Raw genomic sequence first — 14,910 nt, 5'->3', positions numbered from 1 at the left:
ACACTCTTACTCATACATACACACTCTTACACCTTGTCTGTTGTGGTGGTGTATGCATTGGTATTGTATTGTTCCGTACTGTACTTATCATTGGCCTTATTTTGGCATTTTAGTGCATATTTGTTAAAAATCTGAGTTTTGGGTCAAAAGTAGGTTGACCAGAATTCCAAAATTGAGACATCCCCATTTTTGGTGATTGGTAATAATACAATTGTGAAACAAGTGCGTCATTAAGGAAACTTGATATGCAGAGACCATTTATTAGTCAGTATAGACACTTTTTTGTGTGTTTTGGTCATTTTTATGCAGCTTGTTTGTATTTTATCAAAACAAATGATAGTTTATGCCTCTCTTTACTGTTCACGGGTAGCAAATTGGTCGAAAATAGAGACACCTGGAACATTTCTAGAATAAAACTGGGACAAGTCACTGGTTTTGGATAAATCTGCGGGGACAAGGGACACAGGGCTCAAAACTGGGACTGCCCCGGGTAAATAGGGATGCCTAGTCACCATAGTCAAAAGCCGTGTCTGTAACGGCCTCTTTAGGATCATCTACGGCCAGTACATTTGGAATTTCTGGGTTGGACTAAGGGCCGCCAATGTGAAAGAGGCAGGGTTATTATGTGATGAACACAGTCACTGCCGTTTACGGACAGTACGTGAGGAGCTCCTCTCAGCCCCACCCCTACCTGGCACCGCTGGGCACTGCGATGTCCCGCCGTGTCTGGTGAAAAGGGAAACGCCGTGATCCAAGCACAAATGTCCGCTCGGTTTCAAAATCCTATAACACAGGTGTGGTATAGGTGAGGTGACCCCGGGATCAACATACCATATAGTGTTTTGATCCCGGGGTCAGATTCCTATTATGGTATGTTGACCCCCCCGATGAAAATCTACTATCCAAAACTTTGAATATCAATACTATAATTGCAAATTAAAACATACTGACATATTTAAAAGTGTTTTTGAAGAACTCAAATGCATTTTTTATGTTGATTATAACTTTTGAATGTTAAAAATTATTTAGTTGTTTAAACATATATTTTACTGAAAATGAGTAGTTATTAATTACGTGATCAAAGTGATGTATAATGATTTGGAATTTTGTTAAAACAGACAGGGCTGGACAGTTTAGTAGTTAAATAGGGGATAAACAAATGAGTGATGTGTGAACATGTGTATGTTTTAAATTTGTTGAATAAATAAGTCCTTTTATGTGTGAGTTGTTACTTTCTTAAATGCATGAAAAGCATAGAAGACAAACACAAATCCAACAGACTAATGATCAAAGCAACATGACTAATAACACAACATTACTAAATTCAAGGTCTTTATCCTGACAAACCATTGCCTAAATTGACATTATGATTAAGGATTATCTGAACATACCAAACCAAAAAGCATAACAATGTAAAATAAAATATAAAAAGTGACAAGATTGCTATGTACATGCAATTTTAACAATACCTTACATTTACACAAAATACCAAGTCGTTATCCATAAAAACATTCCTTAAAATACCTTAAAAGATCATGAATATGCAGCAATATATAATAAAAGTAAATTAAATGAGAAATAATAATAATCATATAAGTAACTACTAAAGAAAAAAGTAAGGGGAGTCAAAATCCTATGGGAGGGGGTCATTTTACTATAGCGGTATGTTGACCCCGGGGTCAATATACTATGGGGGTCAAATACTATCTCACACCGGTCCACACCATGTTGGATTGTTGTGCCTCTCAATTGGCTGTCAATCAAGAACTGCCCACTCTGGAGGATTTTTCAGATTTTGTTCATGGGCGGAGTAAAGCTTCAGGTGTTTAATGGCTCTTTAATGTAAAGATAAAAGTAATTCTACACTCTCCATCTGTGCTCGCTTGTCACTTTCTCCATACATTTCCTTTACAATGGGCACTCGAGCTAAAATGACAACACCTAAACACGCCTGTCAAGACTGTTGTTGACACTTAAAACACATCTCCAGATCACACGGGGAGATTAGCTGCTTCAGGCGTTACTCAATGGAAAATAATGCACCACAATGTTTAGTGTGGTCCCCAGTTTGTTTTCACTCCAAACAGTGAAATGCTCTGACAAACAAGCCCCTTCTCAGCTGTGGTCGTCAAAGAATGTAGTTTTGAAGTTCAAGGTAATAAATCAAAAGTTACAGGGTTAAATGTTGTCGTGTAGCGTTAATTAATTGCTCTGATGTAGCTGTAGCGCTGTTAGCATTGTTAGCATTGTTAGCACGATGCAGTAAAACAATACACAACCCGAAACACTGGCTGGCTCATCTGTTGTGGCCTGTTTTTCTCTCCGTTTCTGTCCTCACATCAACTCAACTATGTTATGTCTATGGAAGATTGTATCAATATGGGGACGGGGAAATGACTTCAATTGGGAATGACTTATTGAGCTTTTGTGGTTTCTAATGAGAGATGAGTAAAGGCTCAAATGGAGATCGGAACAGTTGGATTGTTGCCGTAACAAATAACGATTTAAAACGTTTTTTATGTATTTTGAATGGCGAGAAGTCCTTAAAGTGTCACCCGTAACAGAAAATCAATAGACGTGAATACAAATCACATGCAGTCGTAAAATGGCTGAACTCTGGACCTGGCCTGGTCTTGGTTTGATTTGGTTTTAGTTTTGATTTAGTCCTGATGTAAACTTGATTCATGTTGGTCTAGTCCAGGTTTATATCTGGGTTTAGTTACAGTTCATCTTTCTCTATATGACTCACTGATTTTATCTTTACTGTATTACTTGTCTATTGTCTCTTTTTCCTGTTTTATTATATGTTTTGTAGAGATTATTATTAACATTTAGTCCCATTTTGTTGTGAATACATTATTTTATATATGAATTGAAAACTTTTGATAAATGTTAGTTCTAATTACAAACTTGCATTGCTGGCATTTTGTAAACAAACTCAGTAATTAATGTATAATTAATCACTTTTAATGTTTGAATAGGTTTCTAAGGAAGTGGCTTGTATGAATATCTTATAGGCAGTATAATTCTCGCCTTTTACAAGAGCAGATACCATTTCACGAGGTGCTCATTTATCATATTTTCATGAGATATTGTCTTGGCAGCTACATAATTCTTTTACATGCATAATACATGATTGGGTCAGATTATCGCTCTCCCAGCAACTATTAAGTCAAAGGACCATAGGTGAAACCCGAGTGCTTACTGACAAATGCTCTTTTCTTGTGTGGTGTTGTTTGTAAAAATGTATTTGAGGTCGAGTCATTTCACGAAAGTTAAAAAACAATCTTTTAACGGTGCATTATGTAACTTTCTGGTGGAGCATTCGCCACCTGCTTGTCCCCTCTGGCTTTCTCTAGAATGTCTCACAGTATGCCGTTAAACTTATTTCTATTTCCATGCATTGTCTCCAAGCTAAGTTACAAGTCAGGTCTGTGGAGAAGTGAGCTCGCCAACTGTGGAAATCCGTGAATTTTTGAATAAAGGCAACATAGATGAGTTTACCTTGGAAACTTTTAGGCAAACAAATAACATCTCCATGGAAACAGTTCTTGTGGCAGACCCCTACCAGAAAAGTTAAACAATACAGCTTTAACTTGAGCCTCTTACATAAGTCATCTCAAATTTGCAATGAGAACACCAAACCAACCAAATCACAAAACTTAATTCAGAATTTTGTATTTACCTTCTAATTAGTACCACATTGTATACTTGGACATGAGCATACCCAAAAGCATTTCCAACTTGAAGTGTTTTCCTCTCAAATGTTCTTATTCTTTGAGGGCTAAAGAGCTGTGCAAACAGACTGCTAAGCCAATAAATATGTTGCATAATATTTGCCTACAGAAAACTTGGCCGATTTTTCAAAGTTTGGATCAAGAGTGGTTTCTAAACGCGAAGTGTCAGCGAATATAGAAAAGTGTTACAAGTTTGTGATTCCATTTCGGAGAGTTACAGCCTCACCTGACCTTTACAGCCAAGGCCAAACGCTAATCCCTCAGGCAACACAATTATAGCAAGAAGAGAGAGTCGTGAGCATGAATAAATAGTCTTCTTTACAGCCATCAGCCATAACATTACGACTAAAGACAGGTGGAGTCAATAGCTCAGATTATCTTTTCATCATGGCGTTTGATGGGTGGGATAAAGACAGCAGGTTTGTCCTCTTGTTTGTCAGTTACAAGCGAAATGAAGACAGGCTTGAAGAGAGGTGAGGAGTGGAGCAATGTTGACAGGGGTTAAACCGGTAGCTCTCACTCTCTTTCCTCCCTAGTTTCCAGAGGGATTTCAATTTGACACGTTAATCTTTCTTAAACTTTTTCAAATTGGAAAATATCACCAACTGTTGCATAGACCCAATGCAGAAGGCAGCGGGGCCTTTGGGACTTTATTAGATAGGAAAATTACAGAATAAATGTGATGAAAAGTTAAAGTCTGTGTACAATCTATGGCAAACTAATGATTCTTTCAGTCAGGGTGCCATTTTCCAGGCCTGGAAAAGTCATAGAATTTTAGTATCTCTTTCACACAACTACAGCGTTCTGTTAAGTTCTCAATAGGCTTTTATGATTATTTCCGAATGTTTGCGCCTTTTGTTTAAAAGAGATAACAATAAATGCACTGACAGGATTTTGAATGCTAATAAACTTTAATACCAAACCATAAGGTGAGTGGAAAGGGTTAACATTTCATATATTCATCATATAGGGTGCCATAAAGTCATGGAAAATTCTTTTTAGATCATGAAAAAGTCATGGACAAGTTTTCAAATTTTGTCAGTGAAAAAGAGAGGGAACCTTGGACTCAGATTTTTGAATAGTTGACTAAATTATTATTTGAATTGTACATTTATTTTTTTAAATATACCTACATAAGGTTAAGCTTAAGATACCCTTTATTGTCCGCGTAGGAAAATTAGTTTTCTGAATATGACACATCCTTCATTCTTGGTTAGAACTATCTTAGCTGGAGGTTTTTACCTATGGTGCGGTGTTTTGCTAGCCAGGCTGAACTCACCTAGTGCCCCTGCTCCATTTCATTTCTCTCCAGTGACTAGGTCAGGAATCAGAATACACTAGACGGTTCACAAAAACCCTGGAATTGCGAGTCCGGGCACCAGCCAATCAGCGAAGAGCCATACATTCTGTGTTGGCAATGATTCCAAGATTTAAAGCCAGAACAAAGAGACTGTTTGGTGAGTCTTAGGCTACGTTCAGACTGCAGGGCTTAACGCTCAATTCAGATTTTTTTGTGAAATCCGATGTTTTTGCGAGGTCGTTCACATTTCCAATTAAATGCGTCTTGTATGTGACTCCAGTGTGAACAGTAAACGGCCCGAAAGTGTCCCGCATGTGCACTGGAGAACACGATGACGTCAACCACAGCAAGTGTGCTCTGTGTTTACGGAAGTTGTCCAAACATGGACGCGAGCATTGAGCACCTGGTGATTTTAAAGTTCCTCTCATACCGGAGCCAGAACATGTACAACTTACTTGTTTTAAGGAGGAGATTGAGAAGGAGAAGGACGAGGTTTTTGGCCGTAGTGTTTTGTGGGACAGCGGCAGCAATGTCCGTTGAAAGGAACGTGTGGATGCGGAGACGGAGCCAAGAGTGGTGAGTGGTGATGTGCTTCGCTTCAGTGACACGGAGTTCGTTAACAATTTTCACCTACTTCAGCGCAGAATACTGACGTTTGTGACTTGTTGATAACGTGTAAGTCGGATGAATGCGCTTTGGCCGTTCACACTGAAGTCGCATGTCAAAAGATCGGATATGTATCGGTTTCAGGACCACATATCCAAGTGGCCTGGGTCGCATTTGAAAAAAATCTGATCTGTGTCGTTCAGACTGTTATTAAAAGATCAGATACTGGTCACATAGAAGCCAAAAAATCGGATTTGGGTCACTTCAGGCTGCAGTCTGAATGCAGCCTTAGACAGGAGGATGAGGTGAGGATAGACATTATTGTCCTTCTTCCTACAGGATTTGAGAATGGGAAAAGTTTAATATACCAGTTAGCCCCGTTAGCTACGCATTACATACGTCATGACCAAATAGCAGCTTTTGGTTAAATGACAAAAAGTACCCACCTACCGTCGAGAAAACAAATTCTAATGCTGCGAGGTCAGACGGTTTCTACGAAGTGAAACTAGCTGATGAATCAGGGTAGCATTTTTCGTTGATGGGGGAACCGGAGTTTCCACAGAAATCTACTCAAATACAGGGAGAAACACACAAACTTGTATGGGACCTCCCGGAGATCAAACATGTAACCTTCTTGATGTGGCACGTGTGTGCTAGACACTGAGCCACTGTGCCCCCTTTAACCAAAAATAGGTTTAAACACACAGAGTAGTCTGCATATAGTCAAAAAAATGCATCTTGTTGTATGTATTGCACAGGCGTTATCATTAGGTTAAGATCCTTAGACAAAAACTATGACTATAGACACAGATCAGAATACATCCGAGACTGCTCTCTGGTCAACATCTGCCAACAATGGTCCAAGAAAGAACAGAAAGTTATAATGTTATGGCACGAGCATGAGCAGAGGAGGTTTCTGCAGTGTTGCACATCAAGAAAAGATTTCAAATGAAAGAACAGAAGGCGTCTAGGCTCGGAGGCATAATACTGTAATAGGAAAAATGGTGAATGCATTTGGAGTCATGTTATAGAAAAGGCCAGCGGAGATAATGCCTCAGATTGGAGCGCCGGTCTAATTGAGAGCTGGACGGAGGAGGTTCGGACGGTGCTGAAGGGAGAATAAGAGTGAGGTTTTAAATTGGACAAAAGAACAAGGGATTGAAATGAGATGAGACAGAGGAGTGGGCAGAGGAGAAGTTCTATCTGAGAGGAGGACCAGATAATTCTCATACAGGTCTTGAATTGTTTCCATATAATAGAGGCTTGAACGATAGCAATATCAGATTCTAGTGTTATAACTTTCATCATTATTAATACACTTTAAAAAATACTGCTCATATTGTTGGCTTTTGTGGTTGATTTATGCTTTAAAAAACAATGAGAAATTGTTGACTTCTTGACTTTTTATTCTAGAGTTACTGAACAGACAACTTCTCTTCTGACAATGTAGACTGTGTACTAAATTTTTCATGTATTTGAGCAAAATGTGTCATGCCCCAGTCCAGATATATTGTATAAGTATCAAAATATGGTAGCTACGTGCTGTCTGCATCTAATTAGAAAACATTTTATAGTCTGATAGTTAGGAAGTGTGCATTAGCATCCTAGTTGTTGTTAACTTTACTGTTCAAAACTCTGTTCTAGTCTTTGAGAGTTGTGAAAAGCACGTATAAACTCATTGCAGAGCATAATAGGCGAGTTTCATTGTTGACAAAAGCACACGTTGCATGCTGGGAAATATTTTGGTCGGCGGCAAGAAACACGGTAGCAGTCAAACACAGTGCGTAACCTCACGTATTTATCCCCGATAATGGTAAATTCCTGCTGCATTATCGGATGCACAAATAGAAGCACTGAAGAAGGAAAATGTCTTTTTCATATTCTGAGTGAAAAGAACAGCCAACGGTGAATTAAATGGCTTCCAAACATCCGCAGAGCAAACGTAGAAGATCCTAGCAAACCGTGGACTCCAACAAGTTCAGACCGCGTGTGTTGGGCCCATTTCTTGACAGGTTTGTGCATTTCTGTTAAATAAATTATTTTAATGTGTAATTTCAATAAATTTTAAGTCGAAATTTGTCGTCTTTTTGACAGGAGAGCCGCATTGTGATCCGAATCATCCGGACTACACACCACAACTGAATTTAGGACACAAATACTAGAAAAACAAGGTCACGCTCAAACGATTGCTGAATCGCTTCGAAAAAGACAAAACAAACGATTCCGTAGCGACGTAGCAACAGTTTCTGATAAATCCCAGGATGAAATTACCACATGTACTTCTTCACATCCAATCCTAACTTAGAATCCACAATTTCTTACAAAAACTCAGAGCCACAAACCAGCTTGAATGAACCTACTGAAGAGGGTGTTCAGACCGATGGAAACGGAATACGAAAAAGACATTTTCCTTCTTCTGTGCTTCTATTTGTGCATCCGATAATGCAGCAGGAATTTACCATTATTGGGGATAAATACTCGAGGTTACGCACTGTGTTTGACTGCTACCGTGTTTCTTGCCGCCAATCAAAATATTTCCCAGCATGCAATGTGTGCTTTTAATAACAATGACGTCAGCTGAAACTCGCCTATTAGGATGCTCCAGATGCAAAAGGTAAATGAGGAATGACTTTGGACCACTGCAAACCATTTCAAATGAACGAATTCTGTTGTTCTTTTTTTTTTAAACCATGTCCACCACCTTTAACAAATAATCAAAAATGACATTGTAATATTAAATAGAATGGCTTGTTCCAGACGTTTTCATAGCTTCTTTTTTTTTTTGAGCCTCAAAATTCATCCATTGAACAATATTTACAAGTGGTGCTTGCTCATCCAAAGCATCGTTGTAAGAACCTGTGGTAAAAAACAGAAAAAAGAAAATCCTTCAGTATTTTAATTATAATATTATTTTAACAAACCCTCACCTGAAATCACATTTTCATAGTTATTTTTCATGACAGTCTTTCCAAATATTTAAAATTCTAAGTAGAACAGAGTACCACCTGAGAGAAGTGGTGCATCTTCAAGCTGTGTGGTTCGAGGTTTCTTTATCAATCCATCAATATTTCATACAATATTAGATTAATACTGAATGTGACCACACACTCCATATGATCAATATTAACAATGCATTAGAGTAACAGTGAAACAGGTCTCACCCACGATATGACTTACAGCATAATGCATATCCACTATTTTACTACATAAGCTTAAAGGATTCAGACCACTCCATAACAAGCTTATACTGTCTATACGTCATCAATATTTATAAGTTTCCATTTTAAGAGATCATGAAAAGTTAGCATGAGGTCTTTGGGCTAATTTGTATAGGATAATTTGAGCTGGATGTATCAGTAAGGGCATCTGATGTAAATTTGGAGCCGACTCAATCTGCAAATTAGTTCACAGTAGGAGGCAGATGATTTGCTGTGTTAAATGATAACTGGGGATGCCAAAACAGTACACATTTTGTATTTAAATAGTATAAATTCATTAAAGAAGATGTCAAACAGGCTTTGTTCATGTTTGTATGTATGAGCGGATATTCATCACACTGTGTGGACAAAGTCTGTACACACAAAAATCACGTCCCTATGAAGTTAATATATTATTATGAGATCAACAACATGCATTAAAAAGTTCAGATATGGGTTAAAATAAGTTATGGTTTAGCTTAAGGTTAACAAGTAGTAACTAGGGTAAGGATAAGTCTCCATGAAATACACAAATCTAATGTCCCTAAGAAGCATATTATATTGCATAACATTGTATTTCTTTATTTAGAAATGCCTCAACCAGATGTAATCAAACAGACATGGGACCTTCTTCCTTTGAGGTAAAACTAAACTGTGAGAGCCATCAGCATGAAAATGTGTGTACCTTTTGGCTACAGGCTACAATCATAAAATGCAAATCTACATTGAAATTGGATGTGTAGAGACTTTGATTTGTCTTTAAAATCCAAGCAAAAATAAATAGAAAGGAGAATACATCCCATTTTCTATAGTTGGGTCCCAAGGCACACCTGTGACCCTGCAGCCAGCCCCTGCTCTTTCAGCCTGTGTAGTGTGTGTGTTTCTGCGTGTGCATACGTGTGTGTATCTGTGTGTGTATTTGTGCGTGTTTGTGGATGATTGATGGACTCCCCTCCACTTGGATCTGAGCCACAACCCCGGCCTGATCTGGCATGTTCTGGTCATAACAATGTCATCAATATGAGGCTTGACGGCTGCAATATATGTGTAAGTGCGTGTACGTGTGTATACGTGTGTGTATACATGTGTGTATGTAAGTGTGTGTACAGTGAACATATGTGGGGGGAATGGACAGAAATAGTACCCCACAAGGAGGTTACTGTGAAATTACTTTTTACAGAAGTGGTAGTAAAAAAAAAAAAAAAAAAAAAAAAAAAGCATTAAGATATTTGGTTTAAGCATTTGCACTGTGTAACATTTCTAGTAGAGAGTCTGGTCCTGATGTCTTCATGGAAATGTTATTGCTTTGCTAGAATGTTCCACAGTACTAATATTAATGAAACTTGTGTATCATGAGGGAGACAAGCAGGTTACAGCCCTACACTACATTACAGTTCAGATCTGTGGAGAGTCGTGGAGAGACGCATGATTGTATTTTTGAATGGTATGACATTAAACATGAAACAAAACAATAGGGGTGTAACGATATCAGGTGTCATGATACAATACCTCACGGTATGAACCTCATGGTACGATATTTATTGCAATATCCTGGAAAAGCTCATGATATGGTGGGGAGGCTCATAATCAGGGACGTATCAATATCCAAATCTCTCTGTATGATGTTTTCACAATATAGATCTCATGGAACGATATTTATTGCGATATTTTGTGGAGGCTAATATGCCAGTTTTTCCTCTTAAAATGCGTTGACAAGACTTAATCCAAAGAACTGACTTAAAAGTGCTTAGAACTGTTATTTCTTCATGTAGCCTCCACTGGAGCAAATGGAGCAAAGGATCATGGTCTATGTAGTTCCCTCTGTCTATTGCTACACCATAACTCTTAATTTAAGGAAAGAGACTTGTAATTCGATATATTGTGATGGTCCACGATATTACTGTGCGAACTTTGACGATATGATATCACAATATTTCGGTTATTGTTACATCATTACAAAACAATAACATCTACATGGAGACAAGCTGATGGCAAACCCTCCACCAGAAAAGTTGTACAGTGCACCTTTTAAAAAAAAGTGTACTAAAAAAAAAAAAAAAAAAGAAATAATACATTATTACCTCAGTACAAACAAATACAAATTATTTTTATCAACATTACATTTTGAAACGTTATACTAACAGATATTGACATAAACTACAATTACCCAATTATTAAACGTGTATCATGTGTTGTTATTGTTTTGTCTGAAACGCTTTGCCTGGAATGTTCCACAGTATGGCATTACACTTATCTGTCTCCACGGGGACAAGCAGATAAAGCGATCAGGCCAAGCAACGGTGTCAGATCTATTTTTCAGCAATAAAAACACATGATTGAATAAATACAAGATAGATAAGTGGAATGCCAGACTGTGGAATATTCCAGGCAAGGCAATAACATCTCCAGGGAGACGAAATGGGCACCCGGCCTCCGCCAGTTACATGTAGTGCTCGCTGAAGTATGTGGTGCGGTAATATAACATAATATTCAGACCATTACTCAAATAAATGTAACAGAATACGTGTTACTCAATACCACCCACTTCTGTAAATGAAACATCTCCAGAACCCAAATAAAAGGACTCTGTTTAAAAGATGGTGTGATTCCAAGTCTTCACCCCCCCTCTCCCCCCTCCCCCTCCTCCCCCCGCACCCCTCCGCCGTCTCTCCATGGGGCTACGAGTGTTTAGATATAGTCCACCTCATTGATTAGAAGTTGGATCACAATAATTACTTCTTTCATGAGGGATCCATATGTTTTTCTTACTGTAATGAATCATGATTTGTGCGCGCCCTCTCTCTCTCTCTCTCTTCTCCCCCTCTCTCCTCCCCATCCTCTCGTCTCTGCCCCGTGTCTCAGATTTCCCCTCCGTAGCTGAAAGATTGACCAAAAATCTGCTTGATATTTGATGAGCAACATTTGATGAAAACCATTAGCTGCCGTGCATTATTGATGAGGCTGCAGACTGATGCATTAACTCATGAAACTTGCATAGGTACATTACATGAGAAAGAACAAGTCCCATAGCATGTTGTATTGATTACGGTGTGAGTTACGGGGCCCTCCACTCAAATCCATAAGAAAAAACATTAGGAAGATGGCACTAAGAGTCACTTAAGAGTATTGACATCGCCCCTCCCCCTTTGACCCCTTTCTCCACCGGGGTGAAATCGTGGTGCGTTTGTGGACACCATTTGAGGGGAAATGGGAAGAACAGAAATTTCCAGGCTTCAAAGCGTGTTGACATAATTTTGACATGCAACAATTAGCCAAAATACCACTGAGGCCATCTGGAAAGAATATGGAGCTTGGAGATCCAAAAGAGGTTCTTGTATAATTTTAGATTAGTTTATTTATACAGAATTTGCAGCAACGAAAAAAACAAAGCAAAAATGTGAACTAAAATATCGCAGTTTTGAAATATGTTTGTGTTTTTATCATTTTTGGACAGGGCAAGATGAGTGTGATAAAATGGTGGTAAGGAGCGGGGAGAGACATTCAGAAAACACATAGCTTATCATGTGTTCTGTGACCAAACCCCATTTTTGTTTATTTTTTCCCATCAAAAGGCAAATCAGTCTCGAAAAGAAAAAAAAAGTCTTATTTTGACCAAAATATGGAGCTTGTAGATTCAAATGAGGCTCTTGTATGATTTTAGATGAGTTTAATTATACATAATTGGCAGAAACATTAAAAAACAAAGCAAAAATGTGAACTAAAATAACACAATTTTTAAAGTTTGTTTTTGTTTAATCTGTAGTAATTTTTGATGAGATGATGAGAAGATGAGTATGATGAGTAGGGAGTGACATTCAAAAAACACTCACATCATGTTTTCTGTGACCAAACCCCTAGCTTTTTGTTTATTTTTTTTTCCTCTCAAAGGGCAAATTAGTCTTGAAAAGAAAAAAAAAAAAGTCTTATTTTGATCATTTGATTCATTATTTATTTAGTTTTCAGTGGGATAGTATACATTAATAAACATTGCAATAATTTAAATGTTCTGGAATTTGCCAAAATATGGAGCTTGTGGATTCAAAATAAGAGTTTATTTATACAGAATTTGCAGCAACAAAAAAACAAACAAAGCAAAAATGTGAACTAAATACATTTTGACAACGAAATTTTGAATGTAATTTAATATGTTTTGGGCTTTTTTGTTTGTTTGTTTGTTCGTTTGTTTTGTTTTTATCAGTAGGCATTTTTGGACAGGACGAGATGAGTATGATAAAACGGTAGGAAGGACATTCAGAAAACACTGGCACACAGTGTATCGTGATCTGAGACCAAACCCCTAAGATTTGTGTTTATTTTTTCCTCCCAAAAAGCAAATTAGTCTTAAAAAAAAGTCTGATTTTGGATTCTGGTTGAATCAAAGTCCATTAGGCACATAGATGAAGGAATAAAACTTCACTGTTCACTTTTTGCTTTTGCTCTAGTCAAGACAGAGAAATACAATATTTAAAAAATAATATAGATTTTTAGATAGTGATGTTGAAATATTCCACAACCCATGAGAAATACTAAAATCTGCAAATAATTTTAGTGAAGGCCAAGTGGTATTGCACAAAATGTGATTATAAAATTACCCACAAAACAGATTATTTGAAAAACTACACTCCATGTTTTAATCTTGTATTTTTTGCTGCCTTTTGGATACATTATTAAGCAATTATTTAATTTAGCAAATCTTCAAAACGCAATATTTTCCACTTTTTATATCCAAAATCCATTTGCTCATAACAAACAAAATCATTCAATTCAAGAACTGTTCAGAAAATTGAATAAACTCTGATAATCCTGCTATTTCCATTCACAATCCTTTCTTTCATATTCATGCTTTACCTGCTTTTCTTTCTCCTCCCTTTGTTACTTACAGTCTCATCTGACCATCACAAAACTAGGCTCTTTTAGCCCTGTGGTCATCAGTATTGGGAGAAAGTGTATTGAGGCTAATGCTATTGTGCTACTCCTATACAGGTTAGAGTGAAGGTGGTCTGGCCAGCCACCCTAATCCTTATTGACTATTTTATACAAAGAATAGGCCAAGTCTGTGCGGATTCAAGTCAGATTTCCTGGAGCTTGATTATACTGACTCTCTATCTAAACACAATTGAATGTATTGTGCACAATCACTTTCGAGAATTGCACGAGTCTTTCAAATAAGGCCAGCTAATTATAAGTAAATGATTGCGTTCTGTTCTGAAACTGAGGGAACTTACTTTGATGGTAAAAGAAACTTGGGGTGTTTTATGGTTGCCAGACAAAACACATTTGTACATTCTAAATAATCATTAAACTCAGTGTCAAAAGCCTTATGTTCGTGTATGACCTTCCTTTACCCCTATGAGGGCTTTTGTTTTTGCATTTTGTATATTTTGCTTGTATTTGTAGGGCACTGATGGGAGATATTTTATTGTAAACGATTGCTCATGCTGCAAAAGTCTCTCTGCTAAAGAGGTGTGAAAACAGTCACCTTCAAAATAAATTGCTTGAAACAAAATGTGAAAATAAACAAGTCGATATAATCTGTCATAAATATGAAGTACTCATCAGAATTGCCAAGTACTCCATTTGAAAACATCTTATATTAAGTATAAAACCAGCGAGAGATCTATCTGTTGAGAAGGTTGCTGCTGGAAGGGCATCAGGGCTAAAGATGAGCATATTGTGGCCATACCAGCTTGTAAAAGCCTGATCCCGTCAGATCGCAGAATCTAAGCAGGCTGGGCCTGGGTAGTACTTGGATGGGAGACTGCTAGGAATTCCAGGTGCCACAGTGGGGTGCCAGTGGCAAAAAAACTGCCGTTGTGTCCTTAGGCAAGACACTTCACCCACATTACCTAGTATGAAAGTGGTGTGAGCATGAGTGATGGTGGTGGTCGGAGGAGCCGATGGAGCAGATTGGCAGCCTTGCTTCCGTCAGTCTGCCCCAGGGCACCTGTGGCTACAGTAGTAGCTTACCACCACTGAGTGTGGAGTGACTGAATAATGAACTGTAAAGTGCTCTGGGTATCTTGAAAGGTGCTATATAAATGCTATCAATCAATATCACTACCTGCCTAAC

The 14,910-nt window shown here is 37.9% G+C and overlaps 1 pseudogene; it reads left to right on the top strand.

Annotated features, from left to right (window-relative positions):
• Positions 1 to 14,509: 14,509 nt before the first annotated feature.
• LOC129410786 (5S ribosomal RNA) lies at positions 14,510 to 14,626 on the top strand (annotated as a pseudogene).
• Positions 14,627 to 14,910: the final 284 nt, after the last annotated feature.

The sequence above is a fragment of the Boleophthalmus pectinirostris genome, unplaced genomic scaffold, assembly GCF_026225935.1.
Source record: "Boleophthalmus pectinirostris isolate CB_2022bp ecotype Guang Dong unplaced genomic scaffold, ASM2622593v1 HiC_scaffold_23, whole genome shotgun sequence".
Lineage (NCBI taxonomy): Eukaryota > Metazoa > Chordata > Actinopteri > Gobiiformes > Gobiidae > Boleophthalmus > Boleophthalmus pectinirostris.
The sequence above is the reverse complement of the archived record's forward strand: the minus strand, read 5'-3'. Positions and strand labels throughout refer to the sequence as shown.